Genomic DNA, 24,150 nt, shown 5'->3' with positions numbered 1-24,150 from the left:
ACATTATGCAGAGATAAATCTCTGGGAGAAAAGTATTTATAAATGAAATTGAAAATTGAACCGTAACTTCTTATTTTCCGAGTTGCTAGATCTTACTTTTGATAAATTGTGAATCATTCTTATCAACTTTTTATCTGATCCATAACAAAATAGGAAATAATCTTGGAGTCAATATTTAATGCATTGTAAGGTTTACTATATTTAAAATAATCCTGGTATAAATCCTTTTATAAATTTGTGAGGGTTATAATATAAATAATTACTCCAAATTATAGCTTCAGAATTTCTTAGACTGTGGATATGTTATAATAGCAAAACAAACATATTCACTCGTTTCTTGTCAGAACTAACTGGAAACATTTTCTTGCAATGATTGATACATGGAGACATTGAAACCCTAGTCAGTAGTTGAGACATTTCTAATTTTATGTCACTTATTGAAAATAGTTTCCTGTTGTTCACTGCTTTTCTTCTTGGGGCAACTTATGTCAAATTGCGTGACTTGGAGTTCGTTCTGGTTGAGAAATTTGCACTTATGGTCAAAATATCTTCTCTTGTCTTTCCAGACTTTGTTTTATTTTTCTTTCTCTTGTATTTTACATTCTCTTTCAGGTTCAATACTAAATATGATGTCGTTCAAGGGAAATTTTCTAAACAAATTTTAGAGAACTGAAACCATTTTGTTGAAAGATTAGCTGCTTCTCACACTAACCGTGTGAGGCGTCCCTGCATCTTACATAGTCATTTGAATACATTGCATTTTTGAATATCTAACAAGAAATGATTTAGTAAATTTTACATTATTAAAATCAATATTAATTAACAGACAATACTTAAAATGACTTCAAAATATGCCTGCAATTGTCAGCTCTTGGAAACAACAGCAAAAGTTGAGTCATAAAAATGAATTCTCAGGGTAGCTGCTTTTATGTAAACTGTCCTCCCAAACGTATGAAAAATGAGAAGCAGTGCTCCTTAGCTAAAATTTAATAAAATGGTCACAGAAATGTCTTTCTGTGAAAACGAAGTTCTTAGGCATTTGGGCAAAGAGAATTCAAGGAAATGAACTCATCACTACTGCCGCTTCTTGTCAAAATTTCATTGAAATGAATATGTCTCTTATCAAAATAAACATGACATGAATTCCAGAGCTCACTGTTCCTGTCTTTGCTGTTGGAGGTGCTGTTGGTTTTTCTTGCATAAATGCTGCTGAAAGAATGCAGACTAGAATCTCATGAATTTTGTGCCCAGCAATCACAGAACCAGCATACTTTTCACTATCATCCTGTTTATGCAGCGATTTTTATTTTACAAAGCTATTAATACAGAAAAGTCTATCGAATTCATGATGTTTGATTAAGTCGGGCAGGAAAAGTCTATCTTTTGGAGCACTGTACCCTCCAGTTTCCGTATCTTTTTATCTTTAGGTGATGTGAGAAATTATATAGAAGGGGTGCTTTTTTAGGGAAGCTGACGGTAGTACTAGATTACATTTAGAGGTATTTACTTAAGCAGAGAGCTACTGGTGAAAGCCCAGGTGACTTATCACTCAGTAAAAAGATGAAGTCATAGCTTTTAACTCTGAAGACACAAAACAACTTATCTTTTTGAGGGAGAGCGTTCGTATTTACCAGAAAGAACAGAACCTACAATACTAAGCTCTTTGACTCAGGTAGGATTCAAAGCACCAAGTCTTTGTTGAAAGGGCTTGTTCAGTGTAAAACCATCCCTGTAACTGCTTTTTTTTTCTTAAATTTTTAATATTTTATTTCCGTAGGTTTTTGTGGAACAGGTGGTGTTTGGTTACATGAGTAAGTTATTTATGTAGTGGTGATTTCCGAGATTCTGGTGCTCCCATCTCTCGAGCAGTGCACACTGTACCCAAAGTGTAGTTTTCATCCCATGCCACCCCCACCCTTTCCCCTGAGTCCCCCAATTCCAATGCATTATTCTTATTTGTAAGAAGCCAATAACCCAAATTATTTGATAAAAATCTTTTTGTGCACTCATCTTAGAAACAGAGACTAAAACTTGTTTCCAATGTGTTACTTTGCAATGTTTTAAATAATGCCTCAGAAATATTTTATTTGGTGGCCATATGGAACCTGACAGTGATTTGCATTTAAGGAGACTTTCTTAAAAACTGTTTGGGCCGGGAGTGGTGGCTCCTGCCTGTAATCTCAGCACTTTGGGAGGCCAAGGCAGGCGGATCACCTGAGGTCAGGAGTTAAAGACCAGCCCAGCCAACATGGCAAAAGCTGGTCTCTACTAAAATACAAAAAATAGCCGGGCATGATGGCGGGTGCCTGTAATCCCAGCTACTCGAGAGGCTGAGATGGGAGAATTGCTTGAACCCGGGAGACAGCGGTTGCAGTGAGCTGAGATCCCGCTACTGCATTCCAGCCTGAGCGGCTGAGTAAGAGTCTCAAAACAAACAAACAAAAAACTATTTGCATGCAGAGTAATTTAAGGGGGTCAGATTAAAGATTCACAATTCAACCTTAATTTCTGTTTTAGTTTTCTTTTTTTTTCAATTAGAGCCAATTAGGCATGAGACACTATTAGGGAAGCAAAATGGAAAGAAAATGATTCCACCTTTGAGGAGGTGCAATCTAACTGGGAAGAGAAGTCACAAATAAGGGACTTTCCTGCTTGGTGTGTAAAATATGATAAAGGTGGGCACATGGTTTGTAGGAGTGCTGATTGGCGTTATAATGACCATTAATTCACTTACCCCATTTGATTTTCAATATTTGCAAAATCATTAAGCAAACTGCAGATGAGGTGCACATGACTACAGTATTTTGAACTATATGTTGTGTGGTTCTCAATTTACTCTTTGCTCCTTTTAAAATACTTATCACCACTGGAGACCAAACATCCATGCTGTCTGTTTTTGTTTTGTTTTTTTTAAGATTGATTTTGGCGTAAGTAATGAGATGGCAAAATTTCAAAGAAGCATATATGGGATATTTTACCAGGGTACATTAGAGTTGAGAATAATATTGGTAGAAACCATTTGTGAATTAAGTATATTCATTGGTAAGTGTTCATTTTCTTTTTTTTTTTAATCAATAGATTTAAAACTAGCATTCATAAAGTTAGTTATTTGAGCATTTTTGTGACTATTCGCTACTTTAGGAAGACCCCGTAAAAAGTATAAAAAATAAGATAGAACAAAAGTACATATGTATATATTCTACAAATGACTTTGCTTACAAAACTTATTGAATAACTAATACCAATGACTCATAAGTCTGAAATGGGATAATTACTCTATTTTCAACACATTCCTTCTAATTACATGGTAAGGCATAGTCAATGTAACCCTGAGGACAACAGCACCATGCTGTTTTGGTTACTGTAGCCTTGTAGTATAATTTGAAGTAAGGTGGTGTGATGCCTCCAGCTTTGTTTTTTGATTTTGTTTTTGTTTTTTTTCCGCTCAAGATTGTCTTGGCTCTATGGGTTGTTTTCCGGTTCCATATGAAATGTAAAAAAGTATTTTCCAATTCTGTAAAGGAAGTCAATGGTAGCTTGATGGGAACAGCATTGAATCTATAAATTAGTTTGGGTATTATAGCTGTTTTCATGATACTGATTCTTTCTATCCATGACCACAGAATTTTTTTCCACTTGTTTGTGTCTTCTTATTTCCTTGAGCAGTGGTTTGTAGTTCTCCTTGAAGAGGTCCTTCATATCCCTTGTAAGTTGTATTCCTAGGTGTTTTATTCTCTTTGTAGCAATCGTGAATGGGAGTTCACTCATGATTTGGCTATCTACTTGTCTATTATTAGTGTATAAAAATGCTTGCGATTTTTGCACATTGATTTTGTATCCTGAGACTTTGCTGAAGTTGCTTATTAGCTTAAGGAGTTTTTTGCTGAGAAGTTGGGGTTTTCTAAATATACAGTCATGTGATCTGCAAACAGAGACAATTTGACTTCCTTTCTTCCTATTTGAATATTCTTTATTTCTTTTTCTTGCCTGATTGCCCTGGCCAGAACTTCCAATACTATGGTGAATAGGAGTTGTGAGAGAGGACATCCTTGTCTTGTGCTGGTTTTCAAAGGGAATGCTTCCAACTTTTGCCCATTCAGTATGCTATTGGCTATGGGTCCGTCATAAATAGCTCTTATTACTTTGAGAAATGTTTCATCAATACCTAGTTTATTGAGAGTTTTTAGCATAAAGCGATGTTGAGTTTTGTGAAAGGTCTCTTCTGCATCTATTGATATAATCATGTGGTTTTTGTCATCAGTTCTGTTTATGTGTTGTTTATTGCTTTGCATATGTTGAATCAGCCTTGCATCCCAGGGATGAAGCTGACTTGATTGTGGTAGATAAGCTTTTTGATGTGCTGCTGGATTTGGTTTGCCAGTATTTTATTGAGGATTTTTGCATTGAGGTTCATCAGGGATATTGGCCTGAAATTTTCTTTTGTTGTTGTGTCTCTGCCAGGTTTTGGCATTAGGATGATGCTGGCCTCATAAAATGAGTTAGGGAGGAGTACCTCTTTTTGTATTGTTTAGAATAGTTTCAGAAGGATTGGTACCAGGTCCTCCTTGTACCTCTGGTAGAATTTGGCTGTGAATCTGTCTGGTCCTGAGTGTTTTTTGTTTGGTAGGCTATTAATTTACCGCATCAATTTCAGAACTTGTTGTTGATCTATTCAGGGATTCAACTTCTTCCTGTTTTAGTCTTAAGAGGGTGTCTATGTCCGGGAATTTATCAATTATTTCTAGATTTTTAGTTTATTTGCACAGTGGTGTTATAGTATTCTCTGATGAGTTTGTATTTCTGTGGGATCAGTGGTGATATCTCTTTTATCTTTTTTTACCATGTCTATTTGATTCTTCTCTCTTTTCTTCTTTGTTATTATAGCTAGCAGTCTATCTATTTAGTTAATCTTTTCAAAAAACCAGGTCCTAGATTCATTGATTTTTTTGAAGGATTTTTTGTGTCTCTATCTCCTTCAGTTCTGCTCTGATCTTAGTTATTTCTGGTCTTCTGCTAGATTTTGAATTTGTTTGCTCTTGATTCTGTAGCTCTTTTAATTGCGATGTTAGGGTGTCAGTTTGATATCTTTCTGATGTGGGCATTTAGTGCTATAAATTTCCCTCTTAACACTGCTTTAGTTGCGTCCCAGAGATTCTGGTACATTTTCTCTTTGTTCTCATTGGTTTCAAAGCACTTCTTCATTTCTGCCTTAATTTCATTTCAGGCAGTAGTTATTCAAGAGCAGGTTGTTCAGTTTTCATGAGGTTGTGTTGTTTTGAGTGAGTTTCTTTTTTTTTTTTTTTTTTTTTGAGACGGAGTTTCGCTCTTGTTACCCAGGCTGGAGTGCAATGGCACGATCTCGGCTCACCGCAACCTCCGCCTCCTGGGTTCAGGCAATTCTCCTGCCTCAGCCTCCCGAGTAGCTGGGATTACAGGCACACACCACCGTGCCCAGCTAATTTTTTGTATTTTTAGTTGAGACGGGGTTTCACCATGTTGACCAGGATGGTCTCGATCTCTCGACCTCGTGATCCACCCGTCTCGGCCTCCCAAAGTGCTGGGATTACAGGCTTGAGCCATCGCGCCCGGCCTTGAGTGAGTTTCTTAATCCTGAGTTTTAATTTGATTGCACTGTGGTCGATTGACTGTTATGATTTCCGTTCTCTTGCATTTGCCGAGGAGTGTTTATCCTTGTTAATTTTCTGTCTTGTGGATCTAATATTGACAGTGGGGTGTTAAAATTTCCCACTTTTATTGTGCGGGAGTCTAAGTCTTTTTGTAGGTGTCTAAGAACTTGTGCTCCTGTATTGGGTGCATATATATTTAAGATAGTTAGCTCTTGCTGTTGTATTGATCCCTGTTGGTTCAAAATCTGTTTTATCAGAGACTAGAATTGCAAGCTCTGCTTTTTTTTTGTTTCCCATTTGCTTGGTAAATCTTCCTCCATCCCTTTATTTTGAGCCTATGTGTGTCTTTGCAGGTGTGATGGGTCTCCTGAATATAACAAACCAATGGGTCATTATCCAATTTGGGTCTATGTCTTTTAATTGGGCATTTAGCTGATTTACATTTCAGATTAGTATTGGTACGTGTGAATTCATCCCTGTTATGATGCTAGCTGGTTATTTAGCACATTAGTTGATTCTGTTTTTACGTAGTGTCATTGGTCTTTACATTTTAGTGTGTTTTTGCAGTGGCTGGTACCAGTTTATTCTTTCCATATTTAGTGCTTCCTTTAGGAACTCCTGTAAGGCAGGCCTGGTACTGACAAAATTACCCATCATTTTCTCATCTGTAAAGGATTTCTCTTTCACTTATGAAGTTTAGTTTGGCTAGATATGAAATTCTTTGTTGAAAATTATTTTCTTTAAGAATATTGAGACCAGGCACGGTGGCTCATGCTTGTAATCCCTGCACTTTGGGAGGCCAAGGCAGTCAGATCATTTGAAGTCAGGAGTTCAATACCAGCCTGGCCATCATGGCGAAAACCCATCTCTATTAAAAATACAAAAATTAGCTAGGATGGTGATGGGCACCTGTAATCCCAGCTACTTTGGAGGCTGAGGCAGGGCAAATCGCTTGAACCCAGGAGATGGAGCTTGCAGTGAGCTGAGATCACACCATTGCGCTCTAGCCTGAGTGACAGAGTGAGACTCCCTCTCAAATACACACACACATACACACACACAAAATATTAGCCCCCACTCTCTTCTGGTTTGTAGGGTTTTTGCAGAGAGATCTGCTGTTAGTCTGACGGGCCTCCCCTTGTAGGTAACCTGAACTTTCTCTCTGGCTGCCCTTAACATTTTTTCCTTTGTTTCAACCTTGCAGAATCTGATGATTATGTTTCTTGCGGTTGCTCTTCTTGAGGAGTATCTTAGTGGTGTTCTGGTATTTATTGAATTTGAATATTGGCCTATCTTGCTAGGTTGGGGAAGTTCTCCTGGATAATATCCTAAAGAGTGTTTTCCAACTTGGTTCCATTTTCCCTGTCACATTCAGGGACACCACTCAGTTGTAGGTTTGATTTTTTCACATAGTCCCATATTTCCTGGAGGCTTTGTTCATTCTTTTTCATTCTTTTTTCTATAATCTTGTCTTCACACCTCATTTCAGCAAGTTGATCTTCAATCGCTGATATCCTTTATTCTGCTTGATTGATTTGGCTATTGATACTTGTGTATGCTTCACAAAGTTCTCATGCTGTGCTTTTCAGCGCCATCAGATCATTTATGTTCCCCCCTAACTGGTTGTTCTAGGTAGCAGTTCCTGTAACCTTTCATCAAGTTTCTTAGCTTCATTGCATTAGGTGAGAACATGCTCCTTTAGCTCAGAGGAGTTAGTTATTACCCACCTTTTGAACCGTCATTCTGCCATTTCATCACTCTCATTCTCTGTTCAGCTTTGAACTCTTGCTGGAGAGGAACTGCGATCATTTGGAGAACAGGCATTCTGGTTTTTGGAATGTTCAGCATTTTTGTGCTGTATTTGAGGCTGATAACCTTTGGATGGGGTTTTTGTGTAGGGGTCGTTTTTGTTGATTTGTTGTTGTTGCTTTCTGTTTGTTAGTTTTTCTTCAAACAGTCAAGGTTGTCTTCTGCAGGTCGGCTGCCGTTTGCTGGAGGTCCACTTCAGACCCTGTTCACCTGGGTATCACCAGTGCAGGCTGAGGAACAGCAAAGATTGCTGCCTGGACGTTTCTCGAGAAGCTTCGTACCAGAGAGGCACCAGCCTAATTCCAGCTGGAGCTCGCCTGTATGAGGTGTCTGTCGATCCCTATTGGGAGGTCTCTCCCAGTCAAGAGGCACGGGGGCCAGGGACTCACTTGAGGAAGCAGTCTGTCCCTTAGCAGAGCTGGTGTGCTGTGCTGGGAGAGTCCCTCTTTTCAGGATTAGCTGCTATTTCAGAAGACACTTTTGCAATGTGGAGCCAGGTACCTGCTGAAGGTAGCCTTTTATTCTCTTACAGAAACTGTGGGATAGGGTGTCTATTCTCGCTATTTACATTTCAAAGCAATAGTATCCAGTTCCATTTCTCAGCTTCGAGGGTGTCGTGGAGTCTTAGCTCTGAATCTTCCAATACTAGCAAGTCGCAGAGCGATGGAGGCTGAGGCTATGGCAGAATCATCTCGGCCTCCTGGAGTGGAGCTCACAGGGGAGTGAAACTCTAACCCTGAGTTCCTTTTTCTTTTTGAGACCATGTTTCACTCTTGTTGCCCAGGCTGGAGTGCAGTGGCATGATCTTGGCTCACTGCAAACTCTGTCTCCTGGGTTCAAGCAATTCTCCTGCCTCAGCCTTCCAAGAAGCTGGGATTACAGGTGCCTGCAACCATACCTGGCTAATTTTTGTATTTTCGGTAGAGATGAGTTCCACCATGTTGCCCAGGCTGATCTCAAACTCCTGACCTCAGGCGATCCACGCACCTCGGCCTCTCAAAGTGCTGGGATTATAGGCAGGAACCACCATGCCCGGCTGCTGCTTTTTCTTTATGAGTGTCGTGGATATACTTGACTCTGTTCTTCTGTAAACATTTTAGAATTAGCTTATCAAATTTTATGGCAAATCCTATGATGATTTTGATTGGGATTGCATTGACTCTTCACATCGATCAAAAAAGAGCTCACATTAATAATATCTCTTTATTCACAAATATGTAATATTTTCAGTAATCATTTGGAATATTTTTAATGCTCGCATAATTTTCTCCATAGAAGTTTTGAAATGTGTTTTAGGTATATTCCCGAGGATCCTTACAATATTTGTTGCTGTTGCAAATGTCACTTATACAACACTTTTTTCCTAATTGTTGTTTGATGAGATATAAATACACAAATAATTTTGTATATTAATCTTGTAACCAATGACCTGGCTTTACATTAATCAATTTCTACAAATTTTAGATAGGTTATTTTGTGTTTTCTCCATTATATGATCTGTGAATAATGTTTTTTGTCTCTTTCCCTCACATTCTTAATTTCCCATTATTTTTGTAGTCTGATGCTTCTGGTTAGACATTCCAACTGAATGTTAATTTGAAACTATTGACTCTTTGCTAAGTTTCTGTCTTTGAAAGAGATGCTTCTCACATTTCACCATTAACAATAACATTTGCTATAGGTTTTTGGCAAATATCTTTTATCAGGTTAAGTAAGTTCATTTACCTTTTTATTTCACTAAGAATTTTTCTCCTGAATCAGTGTCTGTTTTTATCAAATTATTTTTAGAGATTTTGAGATTTTAAGGGATTTTATTCTGAATCAGTGTCTATTTTTCTCAAATAAGTTTTTTCTCTCAAGATGATTGTACACTGTTCCTTCATTTTCTATAATTTTAATTGGAATAAATTATGAATTTCTGGGATAATGATAAATTGCTCTTAGTAGATTATATTATTTATCAATTTTTAAATTTACATTGGCAATATTTTCTTTAAAACTTTTGTTTGTATATTTATGAATGAGACTGGCCAATCGTTTTCCCGGTATTTTTTTTGTTTTTGTTTTTTTTTACTCTCCTTTTCATATCTATGTATCAAGATTCTACTGCTCTCATTGAATGATTTGGGCAATATCCTCCCCCTCTAATTTTCCATTATCTGGAAGACTTCATATTAAAGAGATAACATCATCACAAGTATATTAGAACTTGCATGTTAAATCACTTGGGCCTAGAATTTTTCTTGTTTTAGACACTAATCAATTTTTATAATAATTTTAGTGCTATTCAGACTTTCTAATTCTTGATTAAGAGTTTGTAGTTCTATCTTTAATAAATTTACAAGTTTTCCTAAGTTCATACATTTATTGGCACGCCTCTCTTCTGTTCTCTCTTTTCTCTTTTTCTAGGACTCTACTCAGAGTGGTGCTTTGGATTGAACATTTTCATTCAATTCCTCATGTTTCTATCTTCATTTTCATATTTCTATTCCCCTGGCTCTCTGCTCTTGTTTTGTGCGTAATTTTTTAGATATACCGTTACTATGATCTCTTTGGCTATGCTTTTCCTGCTATTTAACCTGTTTAATTAGTTTTTACTTCATTTCAGCAATTCCATTTTCAATATCTAGAAATTCCATTTGGCTGCTTTTCTAGAAATTCCTACTTATGTATGAAAGTCTCTTGTGGCTTGGTCCATCAGTGAATTCAGTTTTTTGTTTTTTTTTTAATACATTGGCTATTCTACATTTCGTGTCTGACAATTTTATTATCTTAAGGTTTTTATGAGCTAAATCTTTTTCTCTTTTTTCTGCTGCCTCTTTTGTGATACTTTGTCTCCTTATTTGCTTAATAGTATTTAGAAACTTACATTTGATTGACTTTAGTCTGGGAATAGTGTAGCCTTACCTTGGGAATGCTTTTCTTCAGCTTTGGTTTCTGTTAAGGGTCTCTGGAGTATCATAGATCTAGCTGGACCTTTTAGAGTGTGCTAGCTTAAGGCAGGCATTTCAGCTTTACCTTCCTTACTTCGTCGTTAGCCCAAAGTTGGTGTATAATTGAATAGTATTGAGGACACCTGCTCGTATTTAAGGCACCTGCTTGAGGAGCAATCACATTTGTCTCACCTGCTTACCTCTCACAGCACGCACTTTCAACTACTACTTAAGTCCTTTTGAGGGAGGGATAACAGATTTCCCCTGCTTCCTGGAGCTGAGCATGCATTGAGAAATATGATTTCCATCATTTAGTTGTGTCTTTGTAAGAGAACCTCTCAGAATTCAGCATGGCCAGATGTCATTATTCCTGGGTGATGGCTGCACTAGTGTGGAATTACTTCAGCTATTTGAAGATGTTATTCCCGGATTTCCTGGCATTTATTTATTTTTACTAAAATGTTTATTGCCAGTGCGATTGCTATTCTTTGGTAAGTAACTATTTTTACTTAATGATAACTTTTCAAATTTGTATTTTACCATGTCATTTCTAAGGTGAACTTTAAAAATTCCAGCTTTTGAATTGGATATTGTTTTGATTTGACATCTCCTCTCTTCATTTTGGAAAAAAAATCAGTCATATCTCTTTCGTTGTTCGTTCTCTTCCTTTTTGACAGGAAAAGGAGTGATGGCGAAACTCCTATTCAATATACCTTGAATTTCCCATGTCTGTAAACTTTCTTCTTTCTTCCTTCACCCCTCTCATCTCTCTCCCTTTATTCCCTTCTTTTTTCCTTCCTTCCTTTTCTTTTTTCTTAAGATTTGTAACCCTCTGACTCCTCTTTGTAATGAATACTCTATCATTCTTTTTTCTAAAAATATGCCACTTTTTTACTGTAAACTGACAATTTATAATTGTGTAAATTTGCGAATTACAAAGTTACGTCATAATCTGGATACAATGTGGAATAATTACTTAAATCAAGTTAGTTAACATATCCATCACTTTAAATACTTATCATTTTTGTGTTAAGAACATTTGGAATTACTCTTGTGGCAATTTTATAATGTGTGATACTTTATTAGCCATATTCACCTGTGCAACAGAACTCAGAAAAAAGTATAAGACATCTTCTTCCTGGCATTTTGTACAATTTAATCATTATTTAAAAATTTTTATGATTGTTATTATTTATTTGAGACAGCGTTTCACTCTCGTTGCCCAGGCCGGAGTGCAGTGGCACGATCTCGGCTCACTGCAACCTCCACCTCCTGGGTTCAAGGGATTGTCCTGCCTCAGCCTCTCGAGTAGCTGGGTTTACAGGTGCATGCCAGATGGCGTTTCATCATATTGGTCAGGCTAGTCTCGAACTCCTGACTTCAGTGTTTCACCTGCCTCGGCCTCCCAAAATGCTGGGATTACAGCCCTGAACCACTGTGTCCTGCCTAAAATGTTTAAATGAGACAAAATATCAATTTCAAAACAGCATCAAAAAGGGAGTATATTTTTAAGGATACTCAGCTCATAATAGAGCAAATGGGTTTATGGAAGAATAAGTCATGCCACTGAATGTTTCATGAACTGGAAACCAAAGAGAGTTGGTCAAAGAAAGGCCGAGGAATTTTGTCTTGTAAGAGTTAGAACCTAGGGGCTTGGTAGTCACCTGACATCTGTTCAGTGTTCTATCTATGGTTAGAAATATACGAGTTAGGAACCCCAGGACTCTTCTGGATTCTTTTTTTAAGGTCCTGGTCAAGCAAGGACACAATGTAACACCTGTAAGTTCCTCTCTGTACTAAGCAGTCATCTGCATAGGTTCCTCTGTGTGTCCCCGGTAATCATTCCAATATTGGATCCTTAACAATCCTTAGAGCCACTAGACACTTTTGCCCTCATTTCCCAGTTTCAGCCATTACCCAGTCAGTTATGCAGAGGATGCGCTTGGCATACAGACAGTCCATCACTGACTGCACTAAGTCTAGTTTGGTATTAATGGAAAAGCTGATAAAGTTGGTATCAGCTAGGATGTGGTAAGGTGGGCCCAGCTGTGTGTTATGTTGGAAAAATAATCAGGAAGGGTGTTGAGCTTTTCTTTCCTCTAGTGTGCTGAGATACTGTTTTCCTTTCTCTGGAGGTTTTAGTCTGTCCTTTTCTTTAAGCCTCTGATGTGAGACTAAGCATTCACCTCGTGGTCGCGCACTTCCTTGTTTTCTTTTGCTCCCCCATGTTCATGCCATGCTCTTGTTTCTTCTATTATTATCCTTAAAATGAATAATTTCTTTATTCAACACTATTATATATGGGTTATAAAATCTTAATTTCAATGACCATATTCTTAATTTCCAAAAATATTGCTGTGCGACCCCCTTATAGACCCCTGCCCGGTACCCGACCCCAAATAACAGCTCGAGAGTTGGAAGCCGAGTTCAGGTTTATTGGGACCAGCGGGCAGGCCAGGAAAGGAAGGAGATCGGGGCTGGCTGCGACTGCGCAGCTGGGGTAGGAGGGTTTTATAGGGGGGTGGACGGGGCGTGGACACAGGGCTGGCGGGGTGTCGTAGGAGCTTAGGATAGGCTGTCCGTCTCTGGGCAGACTGCTGAGGTGGCTCAGAGGGTTATGTGTCGGGTCAGGATAGGCCGAGGCTTGGCGGGCTTTTCTGCTGCAATGATTGGCTGCTTACTGTTGCCGGGCAGAACGGAGCAGCACCTGAGGGTTTTCTTCCGGGCAGCGGAACAATTGTTTCTACCGAACAATTGCTTGGTGTATTTTTATATCTACCTGTTCACGTTTTGTTCACCTGTTACAAAATAGGTTTTGTAATACCTATTTTTTGGTTTGGTTTGGTTCAGTTGGCTGGTTTGCCTATGTGTAACATTCGTTACCTTCATGGCTTTTGAAGTGTAATTTTACATCCTTTTTAATGGCACATTGTGGTTTTTCCCTCTCCCTGTTGTTATTTTTATTGGCTAATAGTTTTCCGTTATCTACTGTATCCCCTCCATAAAGAGATCTGTTCTTCTTTGACATAATTACCCCTGGAAATACCCCATTACACATCAGCTAACTTCCTTTCATAGGTTATCTACGTGTTGCGATATGATATAGACATAATGACAATATGATTGTCAAACTGTTTTCCATTACAGCTTTAAAAGCAGAGGGACTGAAAAAGCTTCCAGATTTTATTTTCTCTCTAAAAACAACATTTTCTACTACTGTTGCAAATTACCACAAAATATGTGGCCTAAAACAACACAAAAATCTTACATCCTGGAGGTCAGACGTCTGAAATGAATTGGCAAGGCCGAATTTCTTCTCTCTAGGGGAGAATCCATTTCCTGGTCTTTTTCAGCTTCTACAAGTCATCTGAGGTTTTGGGCTCATCTCTTTTTCTCTCCCTGTCTCTTTCATACACCACCCCTTGTTTTCATTATCATATTCCTTTCTCTGACTCTAACTCTCCTGCTTCTCTTTTATAAAGACACTTGTGATGACACTGGCATTGCCCAGGTAATAATTTAGTTAAATCTCCCATTTTAGGATCCTTCACTTAATCATCTCTGCAAAGTCCCTTTTGTTATATAATGTATCATAGTCACAGTTTCTCCAGTTTAGTACGTGAATCTCATTTGAGCATCGTTACTTTACCTATCAAATATGGCATCTGCTTTCTTTGGATTCTGTAATACTATATTGCTACATTTTATATTTCTTAAATCTCTGGCTATTTCTTCTCAAATTCCCTTTCAGGATTTACTCTCTGCTCTTTCCTTAATTATTGGGCTTCTTGGGTTTAAATCCCAAAGTAAATGCTAGAAATTTCCATTGTATTTCTTATCTTGTGCAATCAAGCTAATTCCCTAAGATATAAAAGTCTCTGTTATATTTCAAACCAGGGCACTCTTGTGTATGGAAGCTGTGGTTTCCCTCTAGCTTTATTTCTCATTGTGTTCTTTCACTTCCTTAGAAGCTCTAATCACTCACTCATTCTCTCTCACTCTCTCTTCTACCCTCCTGACCCTCCTATGTACTGTTTATGCCACTCTTTTTGTCTAGGAGCTATTTTTCCCACCTCTTCATCTGGCTAACTGCTGTTCTCTTTTCAGATGTCCAACTCCCCCAGGAAGCATTTTCTGTCTGTGAGTTCAGGTCAAATGCACTTTCTTAAGGGCCCCTTTAACACTCCACTTTGTCTCAATTACCTTATGCCCCTCTTTATGCTCATGATTAGCATTAGACTGTAAATTCTATGAGAACAGGCATCACATTTATGTAATAGGTATTCATTAATTGATAAAAGAAGAAATTATGAAATACAAATTGGAGGATTATAAATTTTATTTTCTTTGCAAAATAGAAATATCTTTCAGGTGAATTAGCTCATGTTTTCTTAACAAGAGAGGAAGAGAGAAAGAGAACCATGATAGGTTTTAATATCAATAATATCTTCAAATTAATACTTTATCTCTTAAGAGAAGATAAACTATAGTTTTAATTCAAACATACTATAGATGAGTTAATGTTTTGATATTTTAACACTGATATTTTTTGACTGTTTAATGTCTTTCATGCATATAAACCTTTACTATAATAAAAATAAACAAAATCTCGCAGTTTTTAGAGTTGACAAATATCATTTTATATTGCTGTTATTCTAACTACATGTAAACTAGAGATGAAACACTTGCCAAACTTAATGTTGATCAAGTTCCATAAGATTAGGGCCATTAAAACAAAGCCCCTGATATTTTAATGACAATAACTAGAAAACATTTAGGCTTGGATTTTGCATTTATTTCAGTGATGGCCTTCTGTAAGTTTAAACACGTCTTAAATTGGGCCTTCAAGAATTATAAGCTAAATACAAGAGTTCTAAATGCCTGAAAGTAGTCTGTATGTTAAAACTGCTAACCTCTAAACATCTGTGGGCTTTGGTGTTCCCATTTTCTTTGATTTGAAGTTTAAGATAAGACATGTTAAGCCCCAAACTCGGCACAAGAAACTATAAGAAATATGCTTCCTATAAACGACACGAACTCATCATTTCTGATTGCTGCATAATATTCCATGGTGTATATGTGCCACATTTTCCCAATCCAGTCTATCATCGATGGGCATTTGGGTTGGTTCCAGGTCTTTGCTATTGTAAACAGTGCTGCAATGAACATTCGTGTGCATGTTGTACCTATGCAACTGTATTGCATGCTCTGCACATGTACCCCAAAACCTAAAATGCAATAAAAAAAAAAAGAGAAAAAAAAATAATAATAATAAAATAAAATTAAAAAAAAGAAATATCTTGAATGCAAACGCTGTTCAAAAATGGTAATTATTCCTTTAACTCTGTAACAACACACAAAAGAAGTTTCACAGGTGATTTATTCAATTGCTTTTTCTAATCAGAAAGTCCCCCCCTCCCACCACAACTGTTTTAGAATAAGATTGTTTCCTTGAGCCAAGAAAGAAATGCAGAAGTCTTGACAAACGAAAGAAGAGGTTGCCCTAGGGAAAGGGACTACAGTGAACAATGAGAACTTCTTCCCCGTGCTAAGACAATCTTTATAAGTAAACATAAGAAGGCAAAAGATAGTGTGACTCACTGGCTTTTGACTACATAGTTGAACAATAGATCTTGGATTACTTGGGTCTTTTGAAAAATGCTTATATATGCTAAGTGAGTAATTTTAATACTACCCTGCTGTTGATAAAGATTATCCATCCTTAAAATTTTTTAGTAAACTCACAAGCCAGGGTTGTTTAAGTTTAGGAAAGTGAAGGATAGCACACAGTAATTATTTATTGTGAGGAAAAATTTATTTCTTCCTCAAGTAAAGGAAGAAAGAGCTATAGAGAGAAATCCAGAATACCAAGGGATCTTTAAAATGAAAGGAACAATAAAGCCCAGCTTAGTAGTATAGGAAAGGCATTCATTTTTAATCAGAATCCGTATTACCAATTTGGGAAAGTAACTTTTCTTTCTACAGAATCAGTTTATTCTTCTGTAAAAGAAGTTTCTATCTGGGGAGTAAGTGATTATGACAATTTCCTATTTTAGTGAGTGTTGTATTTTTCTGACGTGTTCTGAGTAAAACTATCAAGGGGAGAAGAAATGAGGCATGGGGTTTCTCTGTAAACATTCGCTATATTCCAGTGGTGATCATCAAAGACTTAAGTTCTCACATATTTGTTTCTAATAGTTGTGAGAAAAAAATGAAAATAATAGTCCATATTAGCAAACGTGTACAATCCCAACTCTTATGGACAACCCTACTTCAAAATCTGAAACACCCAAGTCCCCAAGTCTGTGATTATTTTGCACGTAAACAGGTATTAGAATGAAAAAAAGAAAAGGAACTGATCTACAGGGATAGGCAGTAGAAAATAAATGCTTAGAGATGTCTAGATGTTAAGTAATTAATGATAAAAACATTTAATTAGGTCCCATTTGATGATATTTTAGTTAAATATCAAAGTTTTTTCATAGCTTGAAATGCTCAGGACAAATCTCTTTAAAATGTCATGTATGACAGTTTTTTTTAAAAAACTGTGCGAACCCATCATCCTCACAAAATGTTAAACATTGATGGTTCTAAAGAAAGTAAATGCAGATCTCTTGAATTTAATGGAAAAATTTTGCAGGTTTTTAAAAACCGAATATATCATCCTATTGAGAACAAATATTCTTAAAGTGAAAGTAAATAGCTATGTCAGTTTATCTCTGAAAAGAAAATTATTTGATAAATTAAGATAGATGTAAAAAGGGATGAATAAAGAGTTAGATACTTAATTGTGATAACAAAATGTTGGTAAGAAGAATTGAGGATTCAAAGGAGAGTGGATTGCTGTGGCTATTAGGAGCTTCTCAAATTGTGTAGTGTTTACAAACATGAGTAAACATGTGACCATGTTTGGAGACCATGAAAACAATACATTTTTTAAAACTAAGAATATGAAAAAAGCTTTCATATTTTTATCATTCTAATTAAGCCACTCTAGCTCGATAAATTTCTGTGATTATTCTGATTTTCCTCTTTTTGTAATTGTGTGGAGTGTCTTTGATTCTGAACTATGAAATCCACTGGAAGATTTTAAGATGCTTTTTCTCTTGTCCTTCTCTCCAAGAATAGTTTGAGATGTTTTCAAAACACCTAAATCAAAGATCTTGGATAAAATCTATCTGACACCTTCTCTTTGATCCTATTTTCTGTGTCCTTGAATGCTTTTGCTCCTTTCATATAGTTAACAGAGTTTCAATTTTGCATTGCTAGTCTGACTACCAAAGATAGAAAACTAATTCCTTCCATTTCACTGAGAGTGATATTACCCCGTTCTTTCCCTTTCTCGTTATCAAACAAACATCCCTGAATCATTAAGTTTTGTTGCATGTTAATATTAATTTGGGCCACAGCCTTACTTGTGAAAATTCTAAACTGTTTAAGATGAAAGAATAAAGATGCCACCCTGAAGGGCATTGAGGTTTTCAGCATCATAACAATTTCAAACTTTTTAATATGCTGTAGTTAATTAAGTCATCAACTAGACATATCAGGTTTATTGTTCTTTTGGATTAAAATAAATGAAAGCAGAACAGAAACACAACATAATTGGCCTTAGATAAGTTGTTATATTGTTACTACAATAGTTCTCTTGGAATTTAGTAATCATAATTATGCAAATCTTAATTAGGTAATTATTGTTGTACGGTTTTTCTTGACTTAAGGAAGAAAATCCATTGGCACAATCAACCGTATCATGCTGTGTCAGAAACTTTAAATCAGAACATTTTTTAGAATAAGTTGTGGAGTGCTTTATTTACTAGAGTATAATTCCCTAAGCATCTAAGAGATAAAAAGTTTGAAAATACTCCCTGATTCAATATATGTTCTTTTTTGTAGCTGCCAATATGCTGCTCTGATTTGTCCCCCAATCAAAAGACACAGCCAAAACACAATGGCATGTTACATCCAGACCTGTTTCATATGCAAGGATACACAAAGACTCAAAACAAAGGAATGGAGAAAGATATACCAACCAAATGGAGAGCAAAAATAAATAATTAAATAAATAAAAAGCAGGAGTTGCAATTCTTGTAGCAGATAAAATAGATTTTAAAGCAACAAAGATATAGTGGTAAAAGGATCAATGCAACAACAAGAGCTAACGATCCTAACACCCAGATACATAGAGACTTAGATTCAATGAGACAGAAAATTAATAAGGATATCAAGGACTCGAACTCAGATCCGGAACAAGTAAACTTAATAAATATTTATAGAGCTCTCCACTTCAAATACACAAAATATACATTCTTGTCAATACCACATCACACCTACTCATAGGTTTAAATGAAACACTGATTGGCCGTTATTAATACCCATTTATTTTTCAGAATAAAGCAATATTTCCGTTCACCCTCCCTCTCTCTCTTCCTCCTTCTTTCTCTCCTTTACTCATTTTTTTTTCTTTCCTTCTCTCAAAAAAAGAAATCAACTTGTAAAGCTCTAGATCCAGGTTGGCAATGTCTCTCTCATTGCTTGAATTCCTTCCTTCCTTCCTTTCCCTTCCCTCCCTCCCTCCCTCCATCCCTCCCTCCGCCCCCCCTTCCACCCTTCCTTCCTTCATCCCTTCCTTCCTCCCTCCCTTCCTCCTTCCCTCCCTAAAAAAAAAAAAAAAAAAAAAAAAAGACTGATGGAGGGGCCAAGTCATCATGAATGGGTGATTTTCCATCAAAGTAGACACTATGTAAAAGAGGCTCCTGGATTCTTGGTTCCACCAATAATAAATTTTGAGCAAAATTTGAATACTTTCTTCTTAGCTGATAAGAGGTTGAGTTCAGTCATTTAATTTCTACTTTTGATTTACAGCAATCATGAAAAGAGGAGAAACTGTGTTTCTAATGTAACACATTATATACATTTGAGGAACTTGATATACATTGCATTCTGCAAAATGAAAGAATGTTCATTTTGAGAAAAATAAATGGAGTTAAATAAAACAAAAAGTTTTAACCAAAGTACTAACAAAAACAATGAGAGGCATTTCAGGAGATTACTTGAATAATCCAGAAAGGCAGCTGAGCATGAATAAAGATAGAATAGAATGGCTTGTGGTATCTGGCCAGTACAGAGGAAAGCAGATCTCTGAGCCAGTACAGCTTTTATCAAGAAGGAATCAGAGGAACAACAGCCTGCTCTGAGGTTGAACTTTGCAAAGTGGGGAATGTTCCTTTCTGTGGATGAGATCTAGTGTAGGCATTCATTTTTATTTTATTTTTTGTAGGGTTAATGAACCAGTCCCATAGTCCTCCTTTAACCAATGAGTTTAAACAATCTTTTCATAAGTTCATTCCCACTAGAGGTTCCACCAAGATATCCATGTAAATGCGCCTTCCAGAGCCAATTAAACTGGGTAGGCATGGAAGCAAATATCCTCTCTTGGCTTCTGCGGCAAATTCCAAGTGGCAATGAAACTTTACCTTCAAGGACTCTCTTTTATTTTTCCCCTGATTCTGTGCTTTTGATTTTGTTTTTGGTTTCGGTTTTTATGTAACTCAGAAGTTATTTCCTAATGTACCAGAAATGTTTGTGAATTTGGTTTAATAGCCTATTTGATCATCTTTTTTTAGGTGGAGACCTATTCTGTTGGGTTAGAGATGACAGAAAATATTATTTCCTGGTTGATTGATGTGTTCAAGAATAAACTGACCTACTAGAAAGGAGAGCTCTTTGACCTCTGGAAATATGATTTTTTTGTTTTCTGTTTATTTTAATCCATGAGAAATATAGAACTAAAGCTGCCAGCTACATGTCTGTGTGGCTGTAATTATCTTATAACTCTAAGATCTTAATATCTTCTAAGACATTAAAATTAATGTCTTATAAAAGTATATCTTATAATTAAGTCGAATTTAGTTAATTTTAATATCTTAGACATATTAACTCTTGTTACTAATGAATAAAATGAATGAAAGGTAATCTTTCAATACTTGTATAATATCTAAGCAAGATAGAATAGTGAAACATTGCTCCCCATGCACGGTTTTAATAAAAATACACATACATATTTGAATACTTCTATACATGCATATATGTATCTTAAATACACACACACACACACACACACACACACACACACACATACATATCCTTGTGTTTCGTAAGCTTGCAGAAGCTTGAGGCAGCTCTGAATGGCGACACAGTCCTGAGACATGTGATTACCTGGGACTTTCACTGGACCTGCACTTCAGCTCTACTCTCCCCACTGCCCTATTCTACTTTAATCATAAAAGGAAAGCCAGCTCAGTTGTCTCATAGAACTGATGTTTATACTGTTTTTAAATAAATGGAAATTGACCCTCCCAGTCTTAAAACTTGAGAAACTTGCATTTGTCTTATCTGGGTTCCTTTCTCAGGAAACCAAATCATCAGGGCTTCCAGATGGTATCTATGAACTGAAATGTACCAGATCACCACATCTGGACCATGAGATGCTAGACCCCTCATCCATCCTGATTACCTAACTCACCACCTGCTTCCTGTTGGCCAACTACTCTCTTTTATCCCTCCCTAATTCCTCTTTTCCCACACATGGTTACATGGTTACATGTGTGGGAAAAGAGGAATTAGGGAGGGATAAAAGAGAGTCCCTTAAATTGCTATAGAATTTAGCAATAGAAGCTATTAATTTTAATTGGTTGAGGAGATGGATTTGAGACTGATTTTTTGTTCTCCTTGGCTGTTGCTCCTGATAGCCTTTTCCCCAGCAATACTTGTCTTTCTGTGCAGTGAGCAGTGGGACCAAACTCCTGGTGTTTTGGTAACAAATTTTGGTTCCATAGCCATGAATGCATTGCTTGTGTCTCAGTTGCCGTGGGCTGGGAGAGGTTCAAAACACCCCTAAGCAGCTACCTGCCTATTTTGGCCAGAGGCGGAGTTTAGTCTCCCCATTTGGGCCCACTGCTGCCTGCCTCAGTCATGTTCCTGATTGCCTAGGAAGAACAGCCTTTGAAATTTGACATTTATGTCCAGAAAGGTGAGTGTCTCTTATGGGTACTAGACAGTGGGAGTGGTTCTTCCTGATTTGGGAAATTACAAAGGCATATCAGTTTGCAGGTTAAACAAGCCAACTGATGGAAAGAGGATCATTCCTTCACTGATTCAGTTCGAACACTCTTGGGGCTTGTTCATTGCTACAGAAGTTAGATTGTGTTTTGGTGTTTGTTTGTGTATGTCTATGTAGTCACGGGAGGTCAGGGTTTGATTCCAGAGTGCAGCCCATTTGGTGCGTTGTTTGAGTTAGTCTGTATGTAGTTGTGGGCTGATGGAGCAGGGTAAGGTCTACAGCCATTCCACTCAGAGTGCGCCTGATCTTGTCTTATCTCAGATGTCTTTGTACTGTCCTGCTGTCTTAGAGTTGAATTCATTTTGCTGTTGAATGGGAGAGAAGGATGGAGGTCCATGTATATGTGCTTTTATGCTGCTGTTCTTAGCAGGGTTGGGTCTGGTTAGTACTGCTGTGCTCTTCTGTGGTGCTTTTTGGCTCCAGTGTTCTTTGGAATCAGGGGCAGTTTGGCCTTTAAAGTCGAACTGCCATGGGAACTGATTTATCCAAAGTTTTGGTTCATAGCCTCATTGTGTTATTTATCAGGGCAAAAGGTTAGCCATGTGAACATATTAGTAAACCGGCAAGTTTGTATTGCTATCTCACACCTAGGGTTCTGCAGTAAAAACTATTGGATCTTTGTTTGTATATGTGTCTAGATGTTATGTGTTGTTTTTACAGGGTACCAAATTGGCTCATAAATATAAGACCACTCATGAATTAAGTGAATATGTCCAAGTATTTTTCAAAGTCCTGTGACTTGAGTAAATCTTCAATAAAAAAGATGGTTTTAAAATTATTGGTAAAATAAAAGCAGAAATTTCTTCAGAATTGTCAGCATACGTTTTTGTTTGGGTTTTATATTTGTCGTTATTAGATATTTTGAGGTGTCAAGGTTTGGTACAGAAGGTTATAAAACTATAAACTCAGCCAAAATAAAATAAGCTGTTTGTATGATTTGTTTGACAAATAAAGCTAATTTAATGTTGTTTTAATGAAAAGAGCTGAATCTTCTGAGTTATTAAGGAAAATGCCCATATATTTAATTTTAGTTTTTACTTAGGTGAGCACCTGATATATTCACAGGGTATAAAAAGTGGTTAACAAGGAAATTATTAACTTTGTTTAATATCTTAGTTTTCAGAAGTAATCTAAATAAACTGTTAAAAATGACAGAATTGAGAACATGTAAATGGGATAAATGCTTCTCCGTGAATGTTTTGTGTCATTTAAAATCTTAAAATTATTTTCAATGCTCGTTAGATGTTTGGGTCATTTCCAATTAAAAAATGGTTATGATATGGAGAACCAGTTTTTTAAAAATGGTAAACTGTTCTCATCTATACAATACTAGCTAATATCTGATAAATAGTTCAGAATTTCTTGCCTCCTAGGTTTACTTAAAATTTGAGATTACTAAGAGTAAGAATTCTAGTTAATATAAATTCTGTATATAAAATGTGCCAAAGGATATATGTTTATATTGAGAAAAAGAGTAATTTTAGTCTTAATTCAGAAGTTATTTAAAGGTTAATTCAAATTATGGACTTGGAAAGCCTATTTATAAAATAAGGAAGAAAGAAACCAGCAAGTGGGAGAGAGAAACAGGAAAAACTTAGGGATATGAAGATGTATTTTTGGTAAGGAAGGCTAAAGAAAAGAATTTGTGTGAGAATCTTGTACGGTAAATTTCTGTACTAAAGTAAAATGACTTGTTATTTAAAAAGGAAATTTATGACAAAATAGAAAGTCTAAGCATGTCACATGAAGATTTTTTTTCTGTTTCTCTATCACCTTCATACACATACAGAGAAAATAGAAAGTTGAAAAGATTAGACAGTAAACTATTCTTTAAAGTCTGAGAGAAAATTAGAGAAATTTGGTGAATTAACATTGCTCATGGATAAAGCTCTCAGTCTTGATGAAGGTGGAATAAATATTGTAAAGAAAGAAATTAACAGGTTGACAATTCTTTTTTAATATAGTTAAACATGAAGCCAGATTTAGCACACCTTCAGATTGCTTCATCTACAAATAAGCAAACGTCACACAGATGCTTACACTGCTTTGTAGATAGTACTAGCCCCAGGGTATTTCCTAGTCGTGTGCCTGAAGTACACATTTTTTTTTTTTTTTTTTGAGACAGAGTCTTGCTCTGTCACACAGGCTGGAGTACAGTAGTATGCTCTCAGCTCACTGCAGCCTCCGCCTCACAGGTTCAAGTGATTCTTGTGCCTCAGCCTCCTGAGTAGCTGAGATCACAGGTACACGCCACCATGCTCGGCTAATTTTTGTATTTTTAATGGTTTCATTACGCTGGCCAGGCTGGTCTCAAACTCCTGTCCTCCAGTGATCCTCCTGCCTTGGCTTCCCAAAATGCTGGGATTAGAGGCATGAGCCACAGTACACAGCCTGAAGTGAATTTCTTAATTGCATGGAATGTATAGTGGTATTGGTGGGCATAATGACATTAATTTGTGTGCCAGGAACAAAATGTTCTCTCTCTCTCTCCCCCCCCCCCCCCGTGTGTGTGTGTGTGTGCATGCGCGCGTGTGCGTGTGTATTTAGGCTCTGGGTAACACCATAACTTCCAAGGTTAAACTGAATAGAAGAAAAATGTAGAGTTGTTTTTCTGTTTATTTGTTTCTCCTTTTAATTTTCATTTATTTGCTGTTTGTTC

At 36.7% G+C, this 24,150-nt stretch overlaps 1 protein-coding gene and 1 pseudogene across 1 annotated transcript in view; one reads left to right on the top strand and one right to left on the bottom strand.

The window, feature by feature from the left end:
* Positions 1–24,150, top strand: part of LOC103788406 (uncharacterized) — a 394,706-nt gene that overhangs the window by 338,769 nt on the left and 31,787 nt on the right. The window lies entirely within an intron of this gene.
* On the bottom strand, positions 12,008–12,909 carry LOC100409443 (rRNA-processing protein FCF1 homolog pseudogene; annotated as a pseudogene).

The sequence above is a fragment of the Callithrix jacchus genome, chromosome 15 (assembly GCF_049354715.1).
Source record: "Callithrix jacchus isolate 240 chromosome 15, calJac240_pri, whole genome shotgun sequence".
Taxonomy (NCBI): Eukaryota; Metazoa; Chordata; class Mammalia; order Primates; family Cebidae; genus Callithrix; species Callithrix jacchus.
This window is presented reverse-complemented; position numbering and strand designations above follow the sequence as displayed.